Source organism: Nycticebus coucang, chromosome 21 (assembly GCF_027406575.1).
Source record: "Nycticebus coucang isolate mNycCou1 chromosome 21, mNycCou1.pri, whole genome shotgun sequence".
Taxonomy (NCBI): Eukaryota; Metazoa; Chordata; class Mammalia; order Primates; family Lorisidae; genus Nycticebus; species Nycticebus coucang.
Window position 1 is genome coordinate 51,233,813 of NC_069800.1, and position 25,870 is coordinate 51,259,682.

At 46.1% G+C, this 25,870-nt stretch overlaps 1 pseudogene; it reads left to right on the forward strand.

Annotated features, from left to right (window-relative positions):
• The first annotated feature begins 447 nt into the window (after window positions 1–447).
• LOC128573525 (tudor and KH domain-containing protein-like) lies at window positions 448–4,910 on the forward strand (annotated as a pseudogene).
• Window positions 4,911–25,870: the final 20,960 nt, after the last annotated feature.

The window sequence follows — 25,870 nt, forward strand, 5'->3', positions numbered from 1 at the left end:
AGAGTTACTATGATGACAAACAGGTCTGTTTTCTTGGTTGACATCAACAAGGAAGTTTCAGCAGAATCCTTGGGATGACCCCATGGACTAGAGTACTAGTCAGGGTTGAAATAGGTTCAGCCTGTAAAGAGGAAGAAACAGCTTCTTTATAGCCCCAGCTCTTGGTGAAACGCTGTGTCTGGGGCCAGAGCACTTCTGCTACCCTAACACCATCTACAATCCTTTCACCCTGGGGGGTGGGGGGAAGGTACGGTCATTAGACCCATTATATAGGTAAGAACACGGAGGCTCAGAGCAGTAATGCCAACTTGGCCAAAGCTTCACAGCTGGTACAATTCAAATCTAGGTCTATGCTCTTCCATGCCTCATAATAGAAGTCAGTGGGAGGCAGATTTCTGCAGTGGGGCTCATAAGACCTCTTTCTGGGCTCCTAATCAGCCGTCCAGGATGGAGGATGGGAAGCAAGCCGTCCAGGGCTCTGCAGGGGTTGGGTAAGAAATGAAGTTTCTCTGTCTGAACCTGGGAAGCTGAGTTCTTTTGTTCATTGGTACGTTCATGCTTTCATTCTGGTTAACTCCCAGCTCTGGGAGTTACCATCTGGGTGATGTTGGCAGGTCACTTCAGCCTAAGATTCTACTATGTAAAGCTGTTCAAACTCTACAGAGGGTACAGGGTGAACTAGTCATATACTCCAATCATAGGACAGGTAGTGGAGTGGGGTTAGGGGCAGCTAGCATTTTCTGGAGGCTTCCCAGAGGAAGTGATGCTGGCTTGAGTGGAGGTGGACAGATGAGAATCTGCTGACCATGCCTATCTCTGGGAGGCGTGGTCTGGGTTTCATTCTGGGGAGAGGCAGAAGTGGATTTTACAGACTTATTGTGAATATCACAAGCTTAAGTCCCAGAACCCATCACTTGCCGGGCACCTTGCCAGTGACCTAGAAAGGGCTGAGCAATCAATGCATGTTCAGGATCACATGCTTTTGTAGAACTTGCCAGTATAAGATATTTTAACTGTAAATTATTAAGAATCCTGCCCCTTCCCACGCCAGCTTCCCTCTCTGCCACACTTCCCTCCTTTTGGGTCCTGCTGGAGTGGCTGTGGCTATTTTTTTGGATCTAGCTAAGGGGAAGTCATCACAGAGTACTGGCATTGATGAAAATAACAAAAGTCGAAATACACCATTACAAAGAGGATGTTGACAATAAACCAACTGATAGGCGGCAGCTGCTCAGAACATTTTTTAAAGTAATCATGGAAACATAAAATGTCTCAAAATCTTTCAGCTCCTATATGAAAGAAACTTAATAGAGGTTCTTCTAAATTCAACAACAATCCTAAAATTTTATGATACTAATGTAGTCCCCCTTTATCCTGGTGGGGTTCAAGACCCTCAGTAGATTCCTGAAACCATGGATAGTACTGAACCCTATAGGTGCTATTTGGTTTCTTTCTTTTTTTTTGAATCAGAGTCTTACTCTGTCGCCCTGGATAGAGTGCCTTGGCATCATAGCTCAGAGCAAACTCAAACCCCTAGTTTCAAACAATCCTCTTGCCTCAGCCTCCCAAGTACCAGCCACCACACCCAGCTAGTTTTCCTATTTTTTCAGTAGAGACAGGGTCTCACTCTTGCTCAGGGTAATCTTGAATTCCTGAGCTCAAACAATCCACCTGCCTTGGCCTCCCAGAGTGCTAGGATTACAGGTGGGAGCCCCTGCGTCTGGCCTGTGCTATGTTTTTTCAATAGGATAATCAAGATAACGACCCAGTCACAAGCGGAATGGTGGCATGCACTGTGTGCATATGCTGGACAAGTGTCCCAGATGAGATGGAGTGTGACAGCGTGAAATTTCATTATGCTACTTAGAATGGTATGTACTTTAAAACTTACAATCTGATTACTTCTGGAACTTTTTTATTTATTACTTTTGGACTGCACTTGACTGTGGGTAACTGATCATTGGGAAGCACAACTTGATAAGGGGAGGCCACTACCTTGATAATGAGAAGGAAGCCGAAGGAAACTTTTTCTAAACTATCAACAATAAAAAATCATAGTTGATGGTGCTAGAGAAAAGACTAAATTATCTTTTTAGCTGCCAGCTGGGCTGCCAGTCCTGGTGCGGATGGTAAGAGGTGGCAGTCGCCAGGGTGAGAAGTAAAGTGGAGCCCGCGACGGCTGACTTGGAGGCACGGATGTAAGTCAGAACATGGCGGAAATGTCCACTGAATGAGATTCTTGGACAAGCCTGTCCACTGTTCAGAAAATAGCCCTGGGCCTCAGAATCCCAGCCAGTGCCACAGTCACCTACATCCTGTACCACAGGTACAGGGAGAGCAGGGGAGAGCAGAGAAGAGCAGCTGACGTTTTTTGGGGGAGGATGACATTGAACTAGCGATGAGAGTTCCCCAGGAAGCTGTGAAGCTGATCATTGGCCGGCAAGGAGCTGACATGAAACTATGATTCCCTGGGCAGAATCATAGTCCCCAGCCCTGACTTCAGTTTCCATGCTGATGAGGACCTAGAAGTCTATGCCTCTGCCGCTGAACACCCAACCACTTCTGGATCTAGATTACTGGCTCCCGCAGCCTGCAGCTGGATAAGCTTGTCAATGAGATGAACCAGCACTATGAAAATAGCCTGCCTGAAGATGTGACTGTGCAAACAGGAGACATTGTAGCAGCACCTTTACTTACAAATGGTTCCAGGTATCCAGCCCAGATTCTTGGCACCTTGGAAAATGGGAACTATGACCTCTACTATGTTGACTTGGAGATGATGGAGACTGTCCACTGAAAGACCTCAGGGCTCTCAGAAATGACTTCCTGAGCCTTCCATTTCAAGCCATAGAGTGCAGTCTGGCACAGATCGCCCTGTCAGGTGAACAGTGGAAAGAGGAAGCCTTGGATGAACTTGACAGACTCACTCACTGTGCTGACTGGCAGCCCCTTGTGGCTAAGATCTCTAGCTATGTCCACAGTGGAGTCTCAACGTGGCCAAAGATCTACTTATATGACACTAGCAGTGGGAAGAAACTTGATATTGGGCTATAATTAGTTCATGAAGGATATGCAATTGAGATTCCTGAAGACATGGAAGAAAACAGAGGCGTCCCAGACATGTTGAAGGATGTGGCCGCAGACACAGATGCCTCTCTCATCGCTAAGCTCACTAAGACCAAAAAGAGAGCCCTGGAGAGATGACATATATCCCATCCTGCCCCAGCCTGTCAGAAGCTGCCTCTATGTCTGGTGATAACCTTGAAGACAACTACTCACTCTGAAGTCTGGACTCAGCTGGCTCTGCCATCTGCTTTGCTGACTTAGTGCCTGGAGAGAGGAGTCTTTGCTAGAGACCCAGGCCGCCCTTCATTACATGCGCTGTCTGGCTTGCATGGACCACATTTGTTTTCTCCTTCCATTGGACTATCAACAAGGGTAGGGCAAAGGGAAACAGATACACTCCCCTACTCCACCTCTGATTTCTCCCCCACCCTCCAGTGTCTGTACACTGCTGTTACTTCCAGGCTGTTCTCATCAGGCTCAGTCCCCTCTGCCCGTCACAATGCACACTGCTTCCAGGCTGTGTCCTTTTTGAGGCTGGGAAACAGTCAGAGTTTGGTCATTGAAAGTGATGATGCTGCAGGAAAAAAAAAAATGATCTTCTTAGTCTTGCTAAGGAAAATGACACTACTAAATCAATGTCTTATGATGAAGTCAACTTAAAAGTATACAACATTGCTGAAATGAAATTATTATCTCTACAATAAAGATGAGACGATCAGAGATATAAATGTGAATGTACATGTAAATTTCAATTTACATAATTATGTAACATAAATGTAATGTTAATATCATGTAAATCTGTTTGTAATGTTGTCATATATTTCAACATGTTTAATAACATTTTACATTGTTAAGTTATGAACTCTTGCTGGCTGTGTAGCCCAAGAGGGGAGGGAATCTTGGGTCCCTCATTCAGAGAGACCAAGGTCAGAGAAAGGATCTAATAAGTTGCTTCCTTCAACCTCCTGCCAGTGCAGGAATCCTTTCCCTGACCACTGAGTGTTGGTTTTGCACACCTCCTGGGATGCAGAGCTACCACAACTGGCCTTTTTTTTTTTGGAGACAAAGTCTTACAATGTTGCCCTCCATAGAGTGCTGTGGTGTCACAGCTCATAGCAACCCCAAACTCTTGGGCTTAAGTGATTCTCTTGCCTCAGCCTCCCAAGTAGCTGGGATGACAGGAGCCTGCCACAATGCCCAGAGAGGCATTGGAATAGATAATCCCCTAAATAATAAATAATCCTGAATAATAGGAGCTTCCTGCTATATGGACTCCAGGCTGAGTGTCACCACCAAAAGGTATAAATTCACCTAACAATGCCATACAATCGATGCCCGAACTCAAACCCTATAGTTCAACAATGCACAGCCAATCACTGATCAGTCATTTCTCTCAACCAGTAAGAATTCCTGAAAAACTACTTTTGTAATTACCGCCCTCTCCTTTTTTTTTTTTTTTAAACTAGAGCCTCTCCTTATTTATCTAGAGCATTTCCCCAGGTAATTTCTGGGCTGCAGTTCTCAACCTTGGCTCAGATAAACTCTTTATTTATATTAATTTGCTTCAGTTTCTTTCTTTAGGTCAATGATGTTAAGTACATTCACACTGCTGTGCAACAGATCTCAAGCGATTCTCTTGCCTCAGCCTCCTGAGTAGCTGGGACCACAGGCCCACCACAACGCCCGACTATTTTTAGGGGGGGGGGTCTTGCTCTTGCTCAGGCTGGTCTCGATCTCCTGAGTTCAGGGAATCCATATGCCTTGGCCTCCCAGAGTACTAGGATATAGGCATGAGCCACTGCGCCTGGCCAGGCCTGCCTAATTTTAAAAATGTTTTGTAGTAATGGGGTCTTGGTATGTTGCCCAGTTTAGTATCAAACTTCTGGCCTCAAGAGAGCCTCCTGCCCTCCCTGACCCTTTAAATCCCCAGCAGCCATAACCCACGTGTGGAATTTCTTTCCTGATTTCATCCCACCTGCATCCATGTAGAATAAAAGCCACATTGACCACATACACCAGGCCTCCGTTTTCCTTTCGTCTTGTGCCTTGTAATAATCTTTCATCTTTGGGTTCGCAACCTCTCACTTACTGTATATACTGAACTTCTTTCAAAAATCATTTAATTAATGACCTTTAAAATTTTTTGTGGCACTAAAGATCCTCTCAGGGCACACCAGGTGAAAATCACTGGCTTACTGTTGATGGATATGTGAGTTTATTTCAACTTTGTGCTCTTATGAATAAAGCTGTTATGAACATTAAAAAAAAAAGAAAGAAAATCACTGGCTTACAGCAATGCTTAGCGTGGCATATAGATACCAGGACTATTATGCCACCTAAAAAACAGAAGGCTATCCTGACACCTGCCACAACACGGATGACCCTGAAGACATTACGCTGATAGAAACAAGCCAGGGACAAAAAGACAGTAAGTATTTTCTTTTTTTTTACTCTTTCTGTGGATCAACATAATTTAAGTGTGCCCGGAAGTTTAACTACAGGTTCAAGTGTGCTGTGAGAAAAAAGAGGTTAAAAAACACTGCCTTAAGCGCTAAGGCAGCCTGAAATGGGCTGTAAAATGAGAGCAGAAGGAACGTGGAAAACTGATTATCGGGAGCCTTTGCTCTCTGGGGCTCCTCTTCTTTGTAACAGAGAGAAACTCACACTGGGAAAGGCACCAGGGCTGATGGCACCCCTCAGTCGGCTCCAGACCACCCCAGCTCAGGAAGGCTAGATGAGCAGTCACCAGATGCCTGACCCCATAGAGGCCCTGCCCAGCCGCAGCTGGTCCTTGCTAATGGACAGCCTGCCCCTAGTGGCAGTGATCTCAGAGCAGGGTCTGCCAAGCCTAGCCAGCCTGGGGCAAAGTGGGAAACAACCTCCTTTGTCTTCCTTCCTACTGTGTCCTGCCCTTCCTGGTCCACCAGGAAGCTGGGTCCTCAGCTCTCAAGGCCATTATAATAACAAGTATTGACATCTGCTCTACCCTGCATGGTTCACCAAGCATGCCACATGGGACTCTCACAATGGCCTGCAAGGGAGGGTGAGGGGGACATGGAGAGAGACCAGGGCCCAGAGGAGGGCCAGTCAATGCGTCTGCGCCCCCAACAGACTGTGAGCTCCTTGACGTGAAAGATTGGGGCTTGCTCATTCAGTCATTTGTTCCAAATAGAGGAAACAGCAAATACAAAGGTCCTGAGGCAGAAATGCACTCTCTAGAAGTCCCATGTGGCTGGAACAGTTTGAGAACAATTGTAAGAGACACATCGGAGAAGTGGGTCTATCCAGATCACGCAAGGCCTTGCAGAGCATGAAAAGGAATCTGGATTTTATTTCAGTTGTCAGGGAAGTCGCTGGGAGAGGCTTCTCTGAGATCACATACAAAGAAACACTGGCCAGTTAGGCCGGTCTGTCCTCATATTCGGGAGTCAAATACAGGAAGCAGACAGTTGCATGGTCAGTCACTGGCAGTATGACCGGAACCTTGATAAGAGACCCAGGGGTCTGTGAAAGCCCAGGACAGAAGGGCCTGGCCCCAGCCCCAGGGCCTGAGAGTTCTTCCCAGGGGAAGAGACCTGAGCTGGAAGGGGATGGTGAGTGAATTCCAGCCAGAAGGGCCAACAAGTGCAAAGACTGGGAAGAGAGAAATCTGGGACAGTTGGGGGACCCTAAGAGGTTTAACATGGCTGGATTGTAAGGAGTAAACAGGGGCTGGCCTGGGCACAGGGACAGAAGCTAGCAGGGGTCTGCTCTGTCACTTAACACATCAAGACCATTGTCCTGAGTCAATAAGCACCCCTGCTGCAGAGTGTCTATGGGCTGAATGGTATCATCCCATCACACATTCTGTTGTGGAGTGACCAGTCCCCCGGCGTGGGACACTTAGGCTTTTTCCACTTTTTCCCTGTTACAAACAGTGCTGTGATGACCATCTTTGTGCCCATGTGTTGTTATTTCCATACAGTAAAAGTGGGAAGTCTTGGGGGTTACTTGGCAGACAGGTTTGAGAGATGCCTTGGAGGGGCATCCGTTTGATGAGTTGAATCCATTTGCCAAACCAGTCCCAGGGCCTCCGGGGAAGCCCATTACTGGGTTTCTACTTGAGGGGAGATTCTGGGAGAAGGCTTAAAAGAGAGATAAGGATGCTCGGCGCTTGTAGCTCAGCAGCTAGGGTACCAGCTACGTACACCAGAGCTGGTGGGTTCAAATCCAGCACAGGCCTGCCAAACAACAATGACAACTACAACCAAAAAATAGCCAGGCATTGTGGTGGGCACTTGTATCCCAGGTACTTGAGAGGCTGAGGCAAGAGAATCTCTTAAGCCCAAGAGTTGGAGGTTGCTATGAGCTGTGATGCCACGGCACACTCCTGGGGGCGACATAGTGAGACTGTTTCAAAAAAAAAAAAAAAAAAAAAAAAGAGAGAGAGAGAGATAAGGAGCCCTGAACTTGAACTCTGGCTGCCCAGGCCAGATAACGGGCAGGGGAGAGAGGAGCCCCAGATCCTTGGCCCCATATGTCCTGTCCACCGTGTGTTTGTCTGTCCAGCTAGCCCGGTATACCAAATTCTCATTCTTCTAAGGAAGCAGCACACATCCTGGGTTCCAATTACAGCTCTCCCTAATAGGTGACCTGGGGCCAATTACTCAATCTTTGAATCTCAGCCACCTTATCTCCAAAACGGGAAGAACCTGGTAGAAAGGGACATGAGATTAAGAGTCCTGCTTAAATTTAAGGCATGAAACAATAAATATCCTCAAAGAAAGCATAGGAAAATCACTGGGAGATATTGGCCTGGGGAAACACTTCATGAAGAAGACTGCCATGGCAATTGCAACAACAACAAAAATAAACAAATGGGACTTAATGAAACTGATAAGCTTCTGTACAGCTAAGGAGACAACAACCAAAGCAAATAGACAACCTACACAATGGGAAAGGATATTTGCATATTTTGAATCAGACAAAAGCTTGATAACTAGGATCTATAGAGAACTCAAATTAATCCACATGAAAAAAGCCAACAATCCCATATATCAGTGGGCAAGACACATGAATAGAACCTTCTCTACAGAAGACAGACGAATGGCTAACAAACATATGAAAAAATGTTCATCATCCCTATCTATTAGAGAAATGCGAATCAAAACCACCCTGAGACACCATCTAACCCCAGCAAGAATGGCCCACATCACAAAATCTCAAAACGGCAGATGCTGGCGTGGATGTGGAGAAAAGGGAAAACTTTTACACTGATGGTGGGACTGCAAACTAATACAACCTTTTTGGAAGGAAGTGTGGAGAAACCTCAAAGCACTCCAGCTAGACCTCCCATTTGATCCTGCAATCCCATTACTGGGCATCTACCCAGAAGGAAAAAAATCCTTTTCTCATAAGGACACTTGCACTAGACTGTTTATTGCAGCTGAATTTACAATCGCCAAAGTGTGGAAACAGCCTAAATGCCCACCAACCCAGGAATGGATTAACAAGCTGTGGTATATGTATACCATGGAATACTATTCAGCCATTAAAAAAATGGAGACTTTGGGCGGCGCCTGTGGCTCAGTCGGTAGGGCGCCGGCCCCATGTACCGAGGGTGGCGGGTTCAAACCCGGCCCCGGCCAAATTGCAACCAAAAAATAGCCGGGCGTTGTGGCGGGCGCCTGTAGTCCCAGCTACTCGGGAGGCTGAGGCAAGAGAATCGCTTAAGCCCAGGAGTTGGAGGTTGCTGTGAGCTGTGTGAGGCCACGGCACTCTACCGAGGGCCATAAAGTGAGACTCTGTCTCTACAAAAAAAAAAAAAAAAAATGGAGACTTTACATCCTTCGTATTAACCTGGATGGAAGTGGAAGACACTATTCTTAGTAAAGCATCACAAGAATTGAGAAGCATGAACCGTATGTACTCAATTTTGATATGAGGACAATTAATGACAATTAAGGACACAGTGGGAGTGGGGGAAGGGGAGAGTAGAGAGAGAAAGGAGGGAGGGGTGGGGAAAGGAAGAGCAGAGAGAGGGAAGGAGGGAGGGGGGTAGGACCTTGGTGTGTGCCACACCTTTTGGGGGCAAGACACGATTGTAAGAGCGACTTTACCTAACAATTGCAATCAGCATAACCTGGTTTCTTGTAACCTCAATGAATCCCCAACAATAAAAAAAAAAAAAAAAAAAAGAGTCCTGGCCATAGTCCCTGTTCTCACTAAATGATGGTGTACATTTTCATTGTCATCTTGGGTCTCCATCTCTCCAACAAACAATGATTACTACAGCTTTTTAAAGATAAAATGCATGTGCCATAAGATTCACCCATTTAAAGTGTAGATTTCAAAAGTTTTTCATCCGTGCACCACAAGCAATTTTGGCACTTTTTCATCATCTCTAAAAGAAACCCATTAGCAATCATTCCCTATCCCCCTGCTGAGTACCCCTCCCCCATCATCTCTCATCCCCAGGCAACCGCCAATCACTTCCGGTCTCTATGCTTCCTCCTGCACCTGCTGGCAGGTGTGTGCAGGACTGGGTGGGGCAGGGACAGGTGGCTACAGATTCAAAGGGCAGAGATGGCTTTGCACCGAGAAACCTACCTGCCAAACTTTCAAACAGGGCTACTGAGACTAAGGGGCCTTGCCTTCTGGGCAACCCCCTCGGCGCTAGGGTGAAGTCCTGATCCTCTAGGAGCCCCCAGTGAGTGGAGAAGATGAGAGGGTGCCCAGCAGCCCCTTGGGGAGGCAGCATGTCATAGCTAAGGACACTCTTTTGGCAGGACGCCTGGCTTAGAAGCCTGTAGAATAAGCCTTTTTGGCAAAGGGGGTGTAGGTATTTGAGGAGGAGAGACAGGCACTGAGTAGAAAGAACGTCCTCAGGACCCAAAGCCCTGCCTCCCACTAGCTGCATGGGATAACACTGAGCGAGTCACACAACCTCCTTTAACTTCATTTGTAAGCTCTGCACAAATCATTCCTTTGACCACTAAACAAGTATCTGCTCAGGACTTACAACATGCCAGGTACAGTGCCAGGTACTGGGAATACAGTGATGTACAAAACAGACATGTCTTTGCCTGTGTGGAGCCTGCAGAGTTAAGGGAAGGACGAATGGAAACATCCTGTACACAGTGGCTCAATCAGCATTCCTCCCTGTCTTCCTTTTCTGCCATTGTACAGGCGATGCAACAACATTACATAAAGTTTGGAGAAGAGGAGGGATTCAGGGGGTTGGGGGGTACACTCTATCACTGAGAATCTCACCACCCCCAACACAACTGCTAGCTTTATTTATTTATTTATTTATTTTGAGAGAAAGTCTCAGTATGTCGCCCTTGGTAGAGTGCTATGGAGTCACAGCTCACAGCAACCTCCAACTCTTGGGCTTAAGCGATTCTCTTGCCTCAGCCTCCCAAGTAGCTGGGACTACAGGCGCCCACCACAACTCCCAGCTATTTTTTGGTTGTAGTTATCATGGTTGTTTGGCAGGCCCAGGCTGGATTTGAACCTGCCAGCTCTGGTGTGGCTGGCACCCTAGGTGCTGAGCTCCAGGCGACGAGCTCTAGCTTCATTTTTTTTGCCAATTCCTTAAGTTCATACAGGAGCTGGTCCATGGTAAGGAGCTAAAAAATATTTGAATGAATTAATACATCAGTGACCAACAGGAAAGAGCTAATTACATTGTAACAGATTTACCAGATGAAAAGCAAATGAAAGAAATCACGCCATCCCTCTGGGTCTGTAGAAGCTTTTCCTTTCTTTGGAAACAATATTTCCATTTTATAGAAAACAAAACTGAGAGGCCCTGGGGTGGCTCAGGCCTGTAATCCCAGCATTCTGGGAGGAGGAGGCAGGTGGATTGCCTGAGCTCACAAGTTTGAGCCCAGCCTGAGCCAGAGCAAGACCTCATCTCTAAAAAATAGTTGGGCATTGTGGTGGAAGCCTGTATCCCCACTAGTGGAGAGGCTGAGGCAAGAGAATCGCTTGAGCCCCAGAGTTTGAGGTTGCTGTGAATTTTGACACCATGGCACTCTGCCGAGGGTGACAAAGTGAGACTCTGTTTCCAAAGGAAAAAAAAAAAAAGAACCCCCCCCCCCAAAAAAAAACAAAACTGAGGCTTAGAGAGGTCGAGGCACTTACCTAAGGTCACACAGAGAGGAATACAAAGGCCGGGTTCCAGAAACCTGAATTCATTTGTCCACGCTGTCCAGGGCTGTGACGTGCAATGAGGGATGGACATGGGGGCTCTGAGGATGGTCATCTGGCCGCCTTTCCATCCACTGGAGCTCACGGTTTAGGGAGCACCTATGGGCCACTGCAGCCTACCCCCTCATCCCACCGGGCACTGACAGCCGCAGGGATACAGGAAATCTACCAGGCTCTTCACTGGCTAAGGGTGGGCGGGGGGACGCTGTGGGTCGGGTGAAACCCCTTATTACTCTTACCCTGCAGGGAAGCCTGTTTTAGCCCAGGGCGCAGAGCGCTAACGGCGGGGCTGTGACTGCTGGGGCCCTCTAGTGGATAAAGAGAGCAAACCTGGCTCCATCAGGGAGCGGGCAGCCCCTGCCGCCCAAGTTAGCTGCAGCTGCAGCTAATGATGATGGTAATGATCTACACTTGATGAGTATTTACTATCTACACCTTTATGCCTAATCTAATTCTGTTCCTTTAGCAATTCCCTAAAGGTAGGAATTGGTATTACCACTTTATATAAATAATAACTTCCCAAGGTCACTGGACTGGTCAGTGGCAGAGCTGAGAGTCAAGCTCTTGGAGCTCAGAGGAGGAAGAGACCACCCTCAAGGAAGGCGTCGTGAGACAAGGCTGGGCAACAAAGCTAAGCCCCATCTCTAAAAACATTTTTTTCTTAAATTAGCCAGGCGTGGTGGTGCAAGCCTGTAGTCCCAGCTGCTTGGAGGCTAAGGCAGGAGGATCACTTGAGCCCAGGAGTTCCAGGCTGCCGTGAGCTGTGATTGTGCCATAGCACTCCAGAGTGGTTGGGCCCAGAGGCAGATTTATTGAGAGGTTAATGAAGCTTCAGGACTCCTCATGAGCACGTGCCCTTTCAAGGCCTTTGAAGGTGATACAGGGTGGGTGGCACCCAACTTGGGCGCCTTCTGCTTTGCCACCCCAGGGGTGCAGTGGGATGTGGGGAGATGAGGGCTGGAGAACCAAGTGTGGAGAGAGGGGTGAGCACCATTGAAGCCTGTAGGCCCCTAGTAAGTTGAGGGAGACCATGCCAGCGCCCACACTGCTGCACAAGCCACCTCTTCTTTCCCCTTATTTCCAAGTACAGTACCCACTGGTGTGAAGCTGTCCTCTGCAGCACACAGATAACTTCTGAAGCTAAGAATGACCTCCATTCAGGGCTGAACAGGGACCTCCCCACCCCCCCCATTTCCTAGGCCTGGGCAATTTCATAAAGGGAATGGTCACTCACTTTGCCTGAGCAGAAGGGACGTATCCATTCATTAAGGCATTCATTCACCCTGCCCCTAGCTGAAGGGACTGTATCTATTGAAAAAGTGTTTTTCCACCTACCAAGTCCTGGCCAAATGGTAACTCTCAAGGCTATACCTATCCCTAGACAAAGGACCCAGGCAGAGATTTTCTAACTTGGGTCTTTCCCTCTGCCAGAAGCTTGGTGATTTTTCTGTATTCTTTTCTGTATAATAAATCCTATCTTACCACTGATCTGTGGTCCCTGGGTTCATTCTTGTAATCCCTGAGACCAAAGACCTACTGAAGAAAGAAATTCCTGTAACAAAGGGACTCTCTAATGCACTCACATGGTCATTTTGTTGTTGTTGTTCTTGTCATTATTATTTGAGATAGAGCCTCACTTTTTTGCCCCTGGTAGAGTGCCGTGGTGCGTCATAGCTCACAGCAACCTCAAACTCCTGGGCTCAAGCGATCCTCTTTCCTCAGCCTCCTGAGTAGTTGGGACTACAGGCACCCACCACAATGCCCAGCTAGTTTTTTTGAGATGGAGTCTTGCTCTTGCTCAGGCTGGTCTTGAACTCGTGAGCTCCATTGATCCACTTGCCTTGACCTCCCAGAGTGCTGGATTTACAGGCATAAGCCACTGCACCTGGCCTTATTTTGTTTTGTTTTTGAGACAGAGTCTCACTTTCTTATTCGCAGTAGAGTGGGGTGGTGTCATCATAGCTCACAGCAACCTCAAACTCTGGGCTTATGTGATCTTCTTGCTTCAACCTCCCAAGTAGATGGGATTACAGGTGTCCACTACAAAACTGGGCTATTTTTTAGAAACAGTGTCTCACTCTTGCTTAGGCAGTCTTGAACTCCAGAGCTCAAGCAATCCATCCTCCTTGGCCTCCCAGAGTGCTGGGATTACAGGTGTGCCCACTAGTGCCCCCTCTACATGGTCATATGTTTTATAAAATTTGCAAAATTAAGTCATTTTAATTCCAATTGGCTAAACCCATTATCTGTCCCCTAATGCCTATGACAATGTCTTTACATAATAGGTTAAAATATGTGTTACTAAATTTTGTTTAATAAATTGTGTTGAATGAATGCAAGAATGAATAAAATAGCATTTAGTTCAATCATGAAGAAAGGGCAGAATTTTAGAGAGAATTCTCATGCAGTCTAGAGGTCATCTCCACAAGCAGACCAAACAAAGGCCATGGATGGCCTTGAATGCCAGAGTGAGGAATTTGGGTTCATTTGGCAGGCAATGGGGAGCCATGGAATGTTTTGGAGCAAAGGAAGGATTTGAGTGTAACTGTCAATAAGGCAAGAGTTGAATGTTTGAATGTCAGGTAAGAGGACAGGGTCCTACAGTGGGGCTCCAGAGAAGCTCAGACAAAACTCCCTTCATCCAGCACCACCAAAGAGCTGGTGCTCATGTGTTGTGATCACAGGGACCCCTATCAGGGGGTCCACAAGCTCCCCGAGAGAGTCCATTCCTTGGTGGGTGTTGAGGGTGGATTTGCTCAACACTCTAGAGTGCTCAGCTCAACCCAGCTTAGGCATGGGGGTCTCTGGTACTGTAGCATGTCCCAGACCCTTACTGGAAAGTGAAGTGGCCATTCCACAGAAGGGGAAACTAAGGCCCAGAAGCTGGCTAGGCAGTGGTGAGCCCACAAAAATCCAACAGCACCAGCTGCCTCCTCTGCTAGTTCCAGCCATCCTTTCCCTTTCTCTCTGAGACTTTATAGATGTCAAGAATTCCAGCTACCAGGCGGTGCCTGTGGCTCAGTGAGTAGGGTGCTGGCCCCATATACCAAGGATGGCGGGTTCGAACCCAGCCCCGGCCAAATTGCAACAAAAAAATAGCTGGGCGTTGTGGCGGGTGCCTGTAGTCCCAGCTACTCAGGAGGCTGAGGCAAGAGAATCACGTAAGCCCAAGAGCTGGAGATTGCTGTAAGCTGTGACACCATGGCACTCTACCGAGGGCGACAAAGTGAGACTCTGTCTTTAAAAAAAAAAAGAAGAAGAATTCCAGCTACCATAGGTGAAAGGGAGAGGTAGAGAGAGATGTGTTAAAGGATACAAAATTACAGCTAAGTAGGAAGGAGGAAATTTAGCATCCTATACCACAGCAGGGTGACTAAAGTTAATAATAATACATTCTATAGTTTCAACTAGCTAGAAGGAGGGTATTGATATTCGTAACACAAACAAATGATAAATGTTTGAGATGATGGATATGCTGATTACTGTGATCCAATCACTATTTATTATATACATCAAAACATCACTGTGTACCCCATGAATATGTGCAATTATTATTTGTCATTAAACAAGAAAATAAAAGAAAATCCATAATCCACGAAATCCAAATTCAGAAAATACATAAGAAATGATTCCAGCTATTAAAAAAAAAAGAATTCCAGCTACTATGATTTCATGCCATACCTTTATGTCCAAGTTGGATTATTCCTCCAACAACCCTGTGGAGGAATTATTATACAATAATATTTTATTGTACGTATTGTTATTATTCCCATTTTCCAGATGAGGAGGTGGACGATCCAGAGAGGTGAAGTTGCTTACCCAAGGTCACACAGCGGTAAATGATAGGAGTGAAATCAAACCCTGATTTCAGGGGCAGCTAGCTCAGTCAGGCCTGAGCTGCCCTTCCTCCTCTCCTGACCCCAGGTGGGAAGGAGAAGCTCATCTTGGCCAGCAGGGGGCAGCATGGCCTCAAAGATAAACACAGAACTTGGGCCAACACCCTGCTCAAGACGCCTCAGCTGCAACCTGATTCTCAAATAGCTCAGCTGATTCTCAAATAACTGGCTTTCAGATCCCTACAACCTGACTCTCAAATATCTGGCTTTCAGCTCTGACTTTGTCCCAGGTTATGAGGGAGAAGAGGCTGAGGGTCAAGGAGAGGGGTACAGAAAAGTATAAAACTGTCCTTGAGGCTCGGTGCCTGTAGCTCAGCAGTTAGGGCGCCAGCCACATACACTGGAGGTCATGGGTTTGAACCCAGCCTGGGCCTGCCAAACAACAATGACAACTGCAACCAAAAAATAGCCGGGCATTGTGGTGGGAGCTACTTGGGAGGCTGAGGCAAGAGAATCACTTAGGCCCAAGAGTTTGAGGTTGCTGTGAGCTGTGACGCCCCCAAAGACTTGTGCTAGACCTGGGCTACCTCGCGTGACTTAAAATGCTGCCAGTCCACATTGAGATGGGTATTAAGTGTAAAATACACTCTGAATTTTATTAGTATGGAAAAAATGTAAAATAACTCCTTACTTTTTTATTTTGATGATGTGTTACAATCATATTTTGGATCAACTGGGCTAAATGATTTTTAAAATGAATTCCATCTGTTTCTTTTTATGTTTTAATGCGGCTGCTAGGATATTTTAAATTACATATACTGCTTACCTTTGGGGATTATACAGTATTTATAATTTTATTGTGGTAAAGTGTACATACAATTTAGCATTTGACCATTAAGGGTACAATTCAGCCTCATTAAGTACATTCATGCTGGGCGGCACCTGTGGCTCAAGGAGTAGGGTGCCAGCCCCATATACCAGAGGTGGTGGTTTCAAACTCAGCCCTGGCCAAAAAAATAAAAAATAAAAAGTACATTCATACTGTTAGGCAACCATTACCGCCATCTGTCTCCAGAGTCTTTTCATCACCCCCAGCTGAAACTCTGTACACACTAAACAACTCCTCATCCCATTTCCTATTATTCTTTCTGTCTCTATGAATCTGCTATTCTGGGTAGCTCATCTAAGTGGAATCACACAATACTATTTGTCTTTATAAGTCAGCCTTCTTTCCCTTAGCATAGTGTCTTCAAGATGCTTCCACGCTGCAGCACATGTCAGAATCTCCTTCCTTTTTAAAGACTGAATAATATTTTATTGGATGTGCATACCACATTTTATTCATCCATTCATTTGTTGATGAACATTTGGGTTGTTTCCACCTTTTGGCTATTTTGAATCATGCTGCTGTGGACACTTAGGTCTAAGTATCTGTTGGAATCCGTGTTTTCAATTCTTTTGCACATGGCATGTTTTATTGGACAACACCAGACTAGCGATTTCCATAGTCACACTATTTGAAATATCCCCAAACTAAGAAGAACCCCAATGCTCATCAACAGCAGCCTGGATAATTAAATTCATACAACAAAATAACTACAGTGAGAATGAAAATGAATGAGCAACTGCACAGGGCGGTGTGGCTGAAGCCAGCAGCAGAAGCCACATACAAAATGGTACATATCGTATCATCATATGATTCCACTTACACAAAATTCAAAGGAGGCAGAACTAACCTAAGATGTTAGACGTTAGGATGTTGTGGGGTGAGGACCACGGACTCAAATGAGAATTTCAAAAAGGAGTCTTTTATTACCCACGGGGCTGTCTCGGCAAAGTCTAAAGCAGACTAAGTGAGAGAGCAGTGAGGGGTCTGAAGTTGGGGGTTTTCTAGTCTGAAAGTTAGCAATTAGAAGCAAAAAGAAAGTTGGCAAAAGAAGCAAAAAGTGAGCACGGGGTCACGATGACGGCTTTTACAGAAGCGAACCTTGCAATTTGGCGGATTAGCAGACAGGTAACATGAAGGCCACATAACACAGATCTGGCAATGAGCGAGTAAGTAAAACAGTTGGTCACAGCACTTAGCTCGTTCACTTTCATCGGGACAGTACTTGGCTCATTCACTCTTTTTTTTTTTCCTTTTTTTTTGTGGGTTTTGGCCGGGGCTGGGTTTGAACCTGCCACCTTCGGCATATGGGACTGGCACCCTACCACTTTGAGCCACAGGCGCCGCCCGGCTCATTCATTCTTATCTTGTCCTATTCTGGCCCGATCCGGACTGATCTAAGAGTAATGGTACTTGGCATCATTTCATTTACCTCTTTTTTCCCCTTCCTCCTATCCGGGGGGTGGTGTGGGGCCATTGTGAGGCCGCCGGCATCCGTCTTATGGGGGTGATGAGGCAGCTGGCACCCATCTCAAGGATGTGGATCACTTTTCACGGGGCATGAGGGGGATTCTGTGGGGCCGGCCATGTTCTATTAATCTGAGTGCTGCTTTACGAATGTGACCATTTTGTCAAAACTCATCAAGCTAAGCACTTAGGATTTCTGTTCAGTTTGTATCTATATTAAACTTCCATAAGAAATTCCCCAAAATGCCATGATACAGAATTTCTACTCTTAGGATTTAAATGACATGTATTTTCACGTGTGTGAAATGAAGTGTGTAAAAGATTATCCACTGCAGTTTTTTTTTTTTTTTTTTGGCCGGGGCTGGGTTTGAACCCACCACCTCTGGCATATGGGACCGGCGCCCTACTCCTTGAGCCACAGGCGCCACCCCCACTGCAGTTTTTTTAATCATAGCAGAAGATTGGAAACATAGCATGTCATACCCATTAGGCTAGCTACTATTATTAAAAAACTAAAATTAAGTGTTGGTGAAGATGTGGAGAAATTGGAACCATGGTGCACTGTGGTAGGAATGTAAAAGGGTACAAATGCTATGGAAAATTGTATGGCAGTTCCTCAAAACATTGAAAATAGATTTTTTTTTGAGATAGAGTGTCACCCTCGGTAGAGTGTCATGGCATCATAGCTCACAGAAACCTCAAATGTTTGGGCTTGTGCAATCCTCTTGCCTCAGCCTCCTGAGTAGCTGTGACTACAGGAGCCTGGCATGACACCTGGTCATTTTCTATTTTTAGTAGAGACAGGGTCTCACTCTTGCTCAAGGTGGTCTCAAACTCCTGAGCTCAAGCAATCTACCCACCTTGGCCTCCCAGAGTGCTAGTAAAATAGAATTTCTGTATGATCTAGTAATTCCTTTTGGAAAAGGATTTTCAAAAGAATCGAAAGCTGGGTCTGGAACAGATATTTGTACACTCATGTTGACAGCAGCACTATTCACAATAGCCAAAGGTGGAAACAACCAAGGGGCCATCACTGGATGAATGAATAAGTGTGGTATTTATGTACAATGGAATGTTATTCAGCCCTAGAAAGGAATGAAATTTGAATACATGTTATAACATGGGCAAACCTTGAGGACATTATGCTAAGTGAAACATCCCAGGCATGAAAAGACAAATACTATATGGTGTCACTTACATGAGCTATAATAGCTTTCACTTCTGCTCCCGGGACTTCCATTTTCTTATATGTGAAATGGGGGTAATCATTACTATCATCATCATTCCCCCCCCCGGTGGTGTTGGCACAGCAGTGATAAAAGCACTTCATCAATTCATGAAAGTCTTCAGACATTGCAAAGTGGCTGATGTAGTCCCTGCCCTCAAAAGTGTTCAATAAAGAAGATAAGAATTCAAGACATGTCTTCAGACCTGGGGAGATTTTAGGGATTGTGTTAACAGGGGAGGTAAGACAAGCGATCAGACAGACTGCCGGTGGGAGACAGCCCTGTGACCAGGCCTTGACAGATGATATGGCGAGGCCCAGCAGGGAGGGGAAATACCACATGCAGAGGTGTGGGGGCTGGAACATACATGGTATGTGGAAGCTTCCTACACCCCACAATTCGAAGTACACCATGAATTTGTGCAGTTATTATTTGTCATTAAATTCTCAAAGGGTTCGATGTTGGCGGGACTAGAAGCTGATTGATGTACCCTTGCTTGCTTATTCCTCCACACGATGGGTTTGAAAAGGAAAAAGAAAAGAGACAGAGAGATTGAAAACAGATTATCAGGGAGAAAAGTATTCCAGGCTCGAGACGACTGTCTCTGCAGCCTTTGGCTCCTGTCCCAACCATTCCCCAGCCCTGACGGAAGGCTGGCTGGAAGAAGGTGTTCCTCCCAGGATTGTTCAAGCCAAGGGCCTGCTGGCAGGAGCCTGAAGGCTCCCCCATTCCTGTCTGGGTGCCAAACTCTGCATGAGGCTTAAATATACCCACAACCTGACACCATGCCCGAGACTATTCTAAATGCTTTCCATGCTCCTGGAATTCTCTCCTCAAGGTACATTCTATTATAGTCCCCATTTCCTGAATGAGTAAACCGAGGCTCAAAGAAGTTAACTGGTTTGCCCACAGCCACATTGCCAACCAGGGTCAAATATGTGTGAATCCATTGCCTTATCCTGGCCTTGGGGTATAGGTTCAAGATGATAAGGAAGAATGTTTCGGGGGGTACAGCATTTGCATGAGCAGCAGTATGGTGCAATGGTTAAATGCCTGACTGGAGTTAGACTTTGGGGTTATTTGTCACACCAGCATGACCTAGCCTATCCTGACTGATACAAATCATGATAAACTAAGTTCCATGTCTTGGAAAATATTAGTATTTCCATATTCTTTTTGGAAGAAGTGCTTAAATTTTTTTTTTTAATTTTGGCAACATATGCATAATATAAAATTTACCATCTTAACATTTTTAAATGTACAGTTCGGTGGCAGTAAGTTTTGTGCTACCATCACCACCCTCCATCCACAGAACTCTTCTCATCTTGCAAAACTGAAAATCTATAGATTTTAAGATGTTTAATGAGTATACTCATTAAACACTAACTCCCCTTCCTGCCTCCCCAGCCATTGGCAATTCTACTTTCCCTCTGTGTGGACTGTATACTTTAGATCTGTAGTCCCCAACCTCTGGGGCGCAGACCAGTACTAGCCTGTGGAACTGAGCCACACGGCAGGAGGTGAACAGTGGGTGAGGAGGGAAGCTTCATCTCTATTTACAGCTTCTCCCCATCACTACCATCTCTGCCTGAGCTCCTCCTGCTGCTGGATCAGCCATAGCATTAGAATCTCACAGAAAGCTTGAACCCTTCTGTAAACTGTGCGTGTGAGAGGAATCTAGGTTTTATGCTCCTTATGAGAATCTAATGTCTGAGGCTCTGAGGTGGAGATGGAATGGGCTTGAATCATCCTGAAGCTATCCTCCTTTCCCTTGTCTATGGAAAAATTGTCTTCCATGACATAGGTCCCTGGTGCCAAAAAGGTTGGGGACCACTGCTTTAGACAGATACCTAATTTAAATGGAGTCAATGATATTTGTCTTTTTGGTACTGACGTATTTCACTTAGCATAATGTCCTTGTGGGTCATGCAGGTTGTAGCATGCATCATAATTTCCATCCTTTTTAAGGCTGAATAATCTTCCACTATATGGATATACCATAATTTCCATCCTTTTTAAAGGTGAATAATCTTCCACTATATGGATATGCCATAATTTCCATCCTTTTTAAGGCTGAATAATCTTCCACTATATGGATATACCACCTTTAGCCCATCATGGACATTTGAGTGGCTTCTATCTTTTTGGCTATTGAGAATAATCTGCTATAAACATGGGTGTTCAAGTACCAAAGGCAGTCTTTTTAAACAAAATTTTTGGGGGGACAGGGGGGAAAGCACTGGCCAAGAAGCCAGAGGCCAGGAGTCCAGGCTTGGGCGCTAATTTGCTGTGTGGCATTTGGCCTTTGCTTCCTGCATCAGGCACCATGATCCCAACTTCCTCAACCCCCACTCTGTGCTCACAAAAGTGTGCTGAAGACACGGCGAGATGGTGAGAGGGTGCAGTATGAACACTCTCAGCAAGGAAAAGTCACGAGGGGTTGTTATTGTTATTACTCAGTGGGGCGAGAGCGTGAGTCACTAATGGTGGAATTCCAGGCATCAGGAGGTGCCGTTCTGGGCAGCAGAGCCCAGATTCCACACCCTGACCCTGAGCAGTGACCTGACCCTGAGCCCTCAAAGGAGCCACACCCTTTCTCCTTGGCCAGTGGCTGCTGTAAGGAGTCAGTGAGTGTCATAATCATTTAAGTCCCCTGGGGTAACGCCTCCAGTCCCACTGGCTTACACAACTGTTAAGAAGGCTCAGGAAGGTTGTTGCACTTGCCCTGAGTCACACAGCCAGAGAGCAGTGGAAGCTGATCTGGAATGTGGAAGCTCAGACTCCCAGCCCTGCACGGCACTGCCTGCCACCTGGCCCCAATGCTAGGAAGACTTGGATCAGAAGAGAGTTCCAGAGAGCAGGGAGAATGAGAGGACCCACATGGCTTCACAGCAAGGGTAGAGCTTCCCTCTTCTCTATCGCATGGACACTCGCTTAGGCACCTTTTGACTTACAGTCCTTTGTATACTTTCCAAAATCTTGATTAATATTGAGACTGGTATCACTAACAATAATTGCTACTATTAATTGAACCCTTCCTTCCTAAGTTCCAGATACAGAGCTGAGCACTTTGCAGGCTTGGTCACATTTCATCCCTCATGTGAGGAAGGAGCCAGGGAGATTCCATACAAAAGCCCCCAAACTTTAGTTCAATGACATAAAACAAGAGCAGGCCAGAGCTGGGATTCAAATGGAGGGCCAGGTGCCCATAGACATGGTCTACTGGAGTTTCAACTGGGTTCTGATACAGCTCTGACAGAGGCAGAGGATGTTGTCTGCACCCATTTCCCAGATGAACAAACTGAGGCTTAGAATTGATGGATGCATCCTGTCAAGAGGAAGAGCAGGGGCTAGGATCCTCCCCCAACCCTGCCCCGGCCAGCATAGACACGTCTGGTCTTGGGAAGAGAAAGTTCCGTCCAAGAGTGCACAGGTCCCTGCCAAACCTAACTTGGAGGTGCAGGCTGAGGAAGGGGTGGTGATGGAGTCTGAATGTGGCCCCTCCTTGCAGGGATGACTATGGCAGCCAGTATTTGAGGAGCACTTACTGGGTGCTTGACGCTTTACATTGGTTATCTCATTTCATCTTCACTCTAGGTGAAGGCTTTAATTTTCTGCACTCATTTTACAGATGGAAAACCTTTGAGTCAGAGAAGTGAGCTCCCTTGCCTAAGTGGCTGTGCTAAGAAGTTGTGGAATTGCAATGCCAAAATCTGGCATCTTTACCACCATGCAAATTTCCCTTCCCCCAGGTTGAACACCCACCCCCTTCCACAGTCCAGCAAGCCCTGAGATTCTAGGATCCTGAGACTCCACAAATGTCTGGTTCTAAGAAACCAAAATGCTTCAACTGGAGTACCACAAAGTCATGGTTTGACAGTTGCTGAATGCTCTGTTTCCAGTGGGTGACACATGGGGTACAGAGTAGAGGCCTGAGCCAGCAAACTGCCTGTGGTGCCTCAAATGCTGGCGACCCCACTGACAGCAGATCTGACCAGGTCAGCTTTGCGTATCCGTGAGGCCCTTCTCCTCCCTGTTTGCACTGCTTAGTCTCAGCGCGCAGGGAAGACAGTTGCCTCCGTAAGCCCTTTCTGCCCAGGGCCTTAGATTCAGCTCAGTCTAGAACCCGCTGACCACTCACTCCCCTTCCTGCCTTCATCCTTTTCTACAGAGTCTTGTCTTTGTTTTGGAACATGGGGTGAGCAGTATGCCCAGGGAAGAAACCTCAAACTTCCTCAGTGTCCCTGGTTGATGCATAGGGGTGAAGTTAAGCCATGCTAGCCGCTGTAACCAATAACTACAAATTTCTACTGGCTTTGCACCATACACATTTTTTTTTCCCTCACATCACAGTATGTCTTGACAGTAAAGCTCTGTTTTATATAGACATCTAGGGACTCTTCTTACTTTCTGGCTCTGCTTTCCTCATTCTCAGAGTCCTCTCTACTCAGTAAGCAGATGAGGAAAGATGGCAAGGATTATGGGTAGGAGATTTTTCTGGGTTAGACCTGACAGAGCCACTATTATATTTGCTCACATCCCATTGTCCAGACCTTAGTCACATGACCATATCTAACTGCAAAGGAGGCTGGGAAACATAGCCTACCTGTGTGCCCGGAAAGAGAAGAAAATGGCTATTATGGGCACTGGCAGTTCCCCACAAGAAAGTCACCCAGTTCTGGCCGATAAAACATAAAGGAAATATGCTGGGGAGTTTTGAGAGGGATTGACCTAAATTATAAAAAAGGAGTTTGGGAGAGGGTCTGCTATTCTTTCCCTTGAAGTGGTGGTATGAGTACATGATGTCTGGAACTTTGGCAGCAATGTTGTGAGCATGAGGGGCCAAACCTGAGGACCTCAGCTAATACACGAAGGGTGCTGGAGCCAAAATATGGGTTCTAGATGATGTCATTGAACCTCTGAATGAACCAAATCTGGAGCTGTCCAACCTCCATATTTCTTAACCACAAAGGTCTTTATTGTTGAGTCAGGAGTAGTAGAGCATTCTGTTACTTACAGCCTAAAGCCTTCCAACTGATTGACACTCAGGTATGAATACTGAAGACAGCTAAGGAAAACACCACTCTGGGTGTGCTTCTGGTGGGGGCAGATGGTACAGAATTTCAAGTGCAAAATGGGCAACTATGTGCCAAGTCTTTTATACACAGTACATACTGGGAGCAAATTGCCTGAATTCAGATCTTGCCTCCACTGCCTCATCTGCCATGTGACCCTGGGCAACCTCACTGAGCCCGTTTCTCCATCACTAACAGGGGAGTGACTACACGTGCTCTACCTGATGGATAGAGGATTAGACATCTAATTCAGATAAAAAGCTTAGCAGTTTATCAGTAAATAGGAGCTTAAAAATCCTGATCAGAAACGTGGGATGTAATATTAACCTCACCTTAGAGATGGGAGTCTGCGGTTCAAGGAGATGAAGCCCTAGGACACACAAATGACAACACACAGAGCCTGGATTTGAATATAGGCCTAACTGCAAATCTACTTCCTTATCCCATTGGATGTAGCAGCACACCTGCATGAGGAGTATTATTACCATTAGTATTGTTATTATTCCTTTTGGGCAACTGGGAAAACCAAGGCTCAGAGAGGTGATGAGACTTGCCTATAGGCAGAGTCAAAATGAAGGATTTGAACCTAGACTCAAGTCCAAGATTTTATTCTTTCCACATTTACAAATCTCCCTACAGGGGATTCACAGACTATTATGGTGGAGTTTCAGGCATCGAAGGAGTAACATATTTGGCTGCTCTGGATTTTCTGAAGTCCTTCCCAAAAGCTGCCTGCCAGTCCAGCCCACCCCCAAAGTTGTCGTGGTGATGTCTTTACCCCTTGCTTCTCCAGAGGAATAACTAGGAGCCGGAGTGGAAAGTCCCAAAAGAAAGTTTGACTCACCTGTTCAAGAAGAACCCTTAAACAATTTGACCTTGTGCACAACAGAATGGGCTTCCTTGGGATGTGATGAGCTCCCTGGCCCTGGGAGGGGACACGCAAAGGCTGGCAGCCATCTGCAAGGACAATTCCTGCATAAAAAGTGGGATTCAAAGACCTTTCAGTTTTGAAAATCTGTGGTGGCAAGATCCTCAGATCTCATTTTCTCAGATTCCAGTTGAAGACTGCGTGATACTCAAATCTAGGAATCTAAGATTGCATACGTTGTTCCCTTTTGTATTTTACTGTTCTTTATTTAGGCAGTTAGAGTAGTGGCCCCCAACCCTTTTGGCACCAGGGATCAGTTTCATGAAAGACAATTTTTCCACGGAGGGGGGTGGTGGTGGTTTTGATATGAGTCTGTAAGCAATTGATTTATTATGGTCTCTGTGCCGTCAAACCTCTCTGCTAATGATAATCTGTATTTGCAGCCACTCTCAGAGCTAGCATCACTGCCTCAGCTCTACCTCAGATCATCAGGCACTAGATTCTCATACGGAGTGCACAACAATCTAGATTCCTTGCATGCGCAGTTTACAGTAGGGTTTATGCTCCCAAGAGAATCCTCCGACACTGCTGATCTGACAGGAGGCAGAGCTCACATGGTGATGCGGTGATGGGGAGTGGCTGTAAATGCAGACGAAGTTTGCTTGCTCACTGGCTGCTCGCCTCCTGCTGTGCAGCCCAATTCCTAACAGGCCACTGATGAACACCATGCTACCTAGGGCTTGGGGACTACAGAGTTAGACTGCAAGGCATCTACTGACCCAAGGAAAGGATGATTCAGTTAAAGTGGAGAACAAATTTGGGATTTTGAAAGTCCCCTTTTCTTCCAGAAAAGAACCTTCCTGAAAGGACTTGGGGCATAGTGAATACCTAGTGCGTCTGAGAAAGGATCTTCCATCCTTTGCCATCTTTAGAGCTGTTCACAGAGACTCTGTTTCTTCTCCTTTCAGTCTGTCTTAGTCTGTTTGGCGGCTATAACAAAATACCATAAACTGGGTACTTTGTAAACAACAAAAATGAGTGGTTCACAGTTCTAGAGGGTGGGAAGTGCAACAGCAAGCCACCAGCAGATTCAGCGTCTGGTGAAGGCCTTTTCCTCATAGATATGTGGAAAAGGCCTTCTATGTGTCCTCACAGTGTGGCAGAGGCAAAGGACTTCACTCTGCTCTCTTTTATAAGGGCACTTATCCATTCCCAGGAGGGCGGAGCCCTCCTGACCTAATCACCTCCCAAAG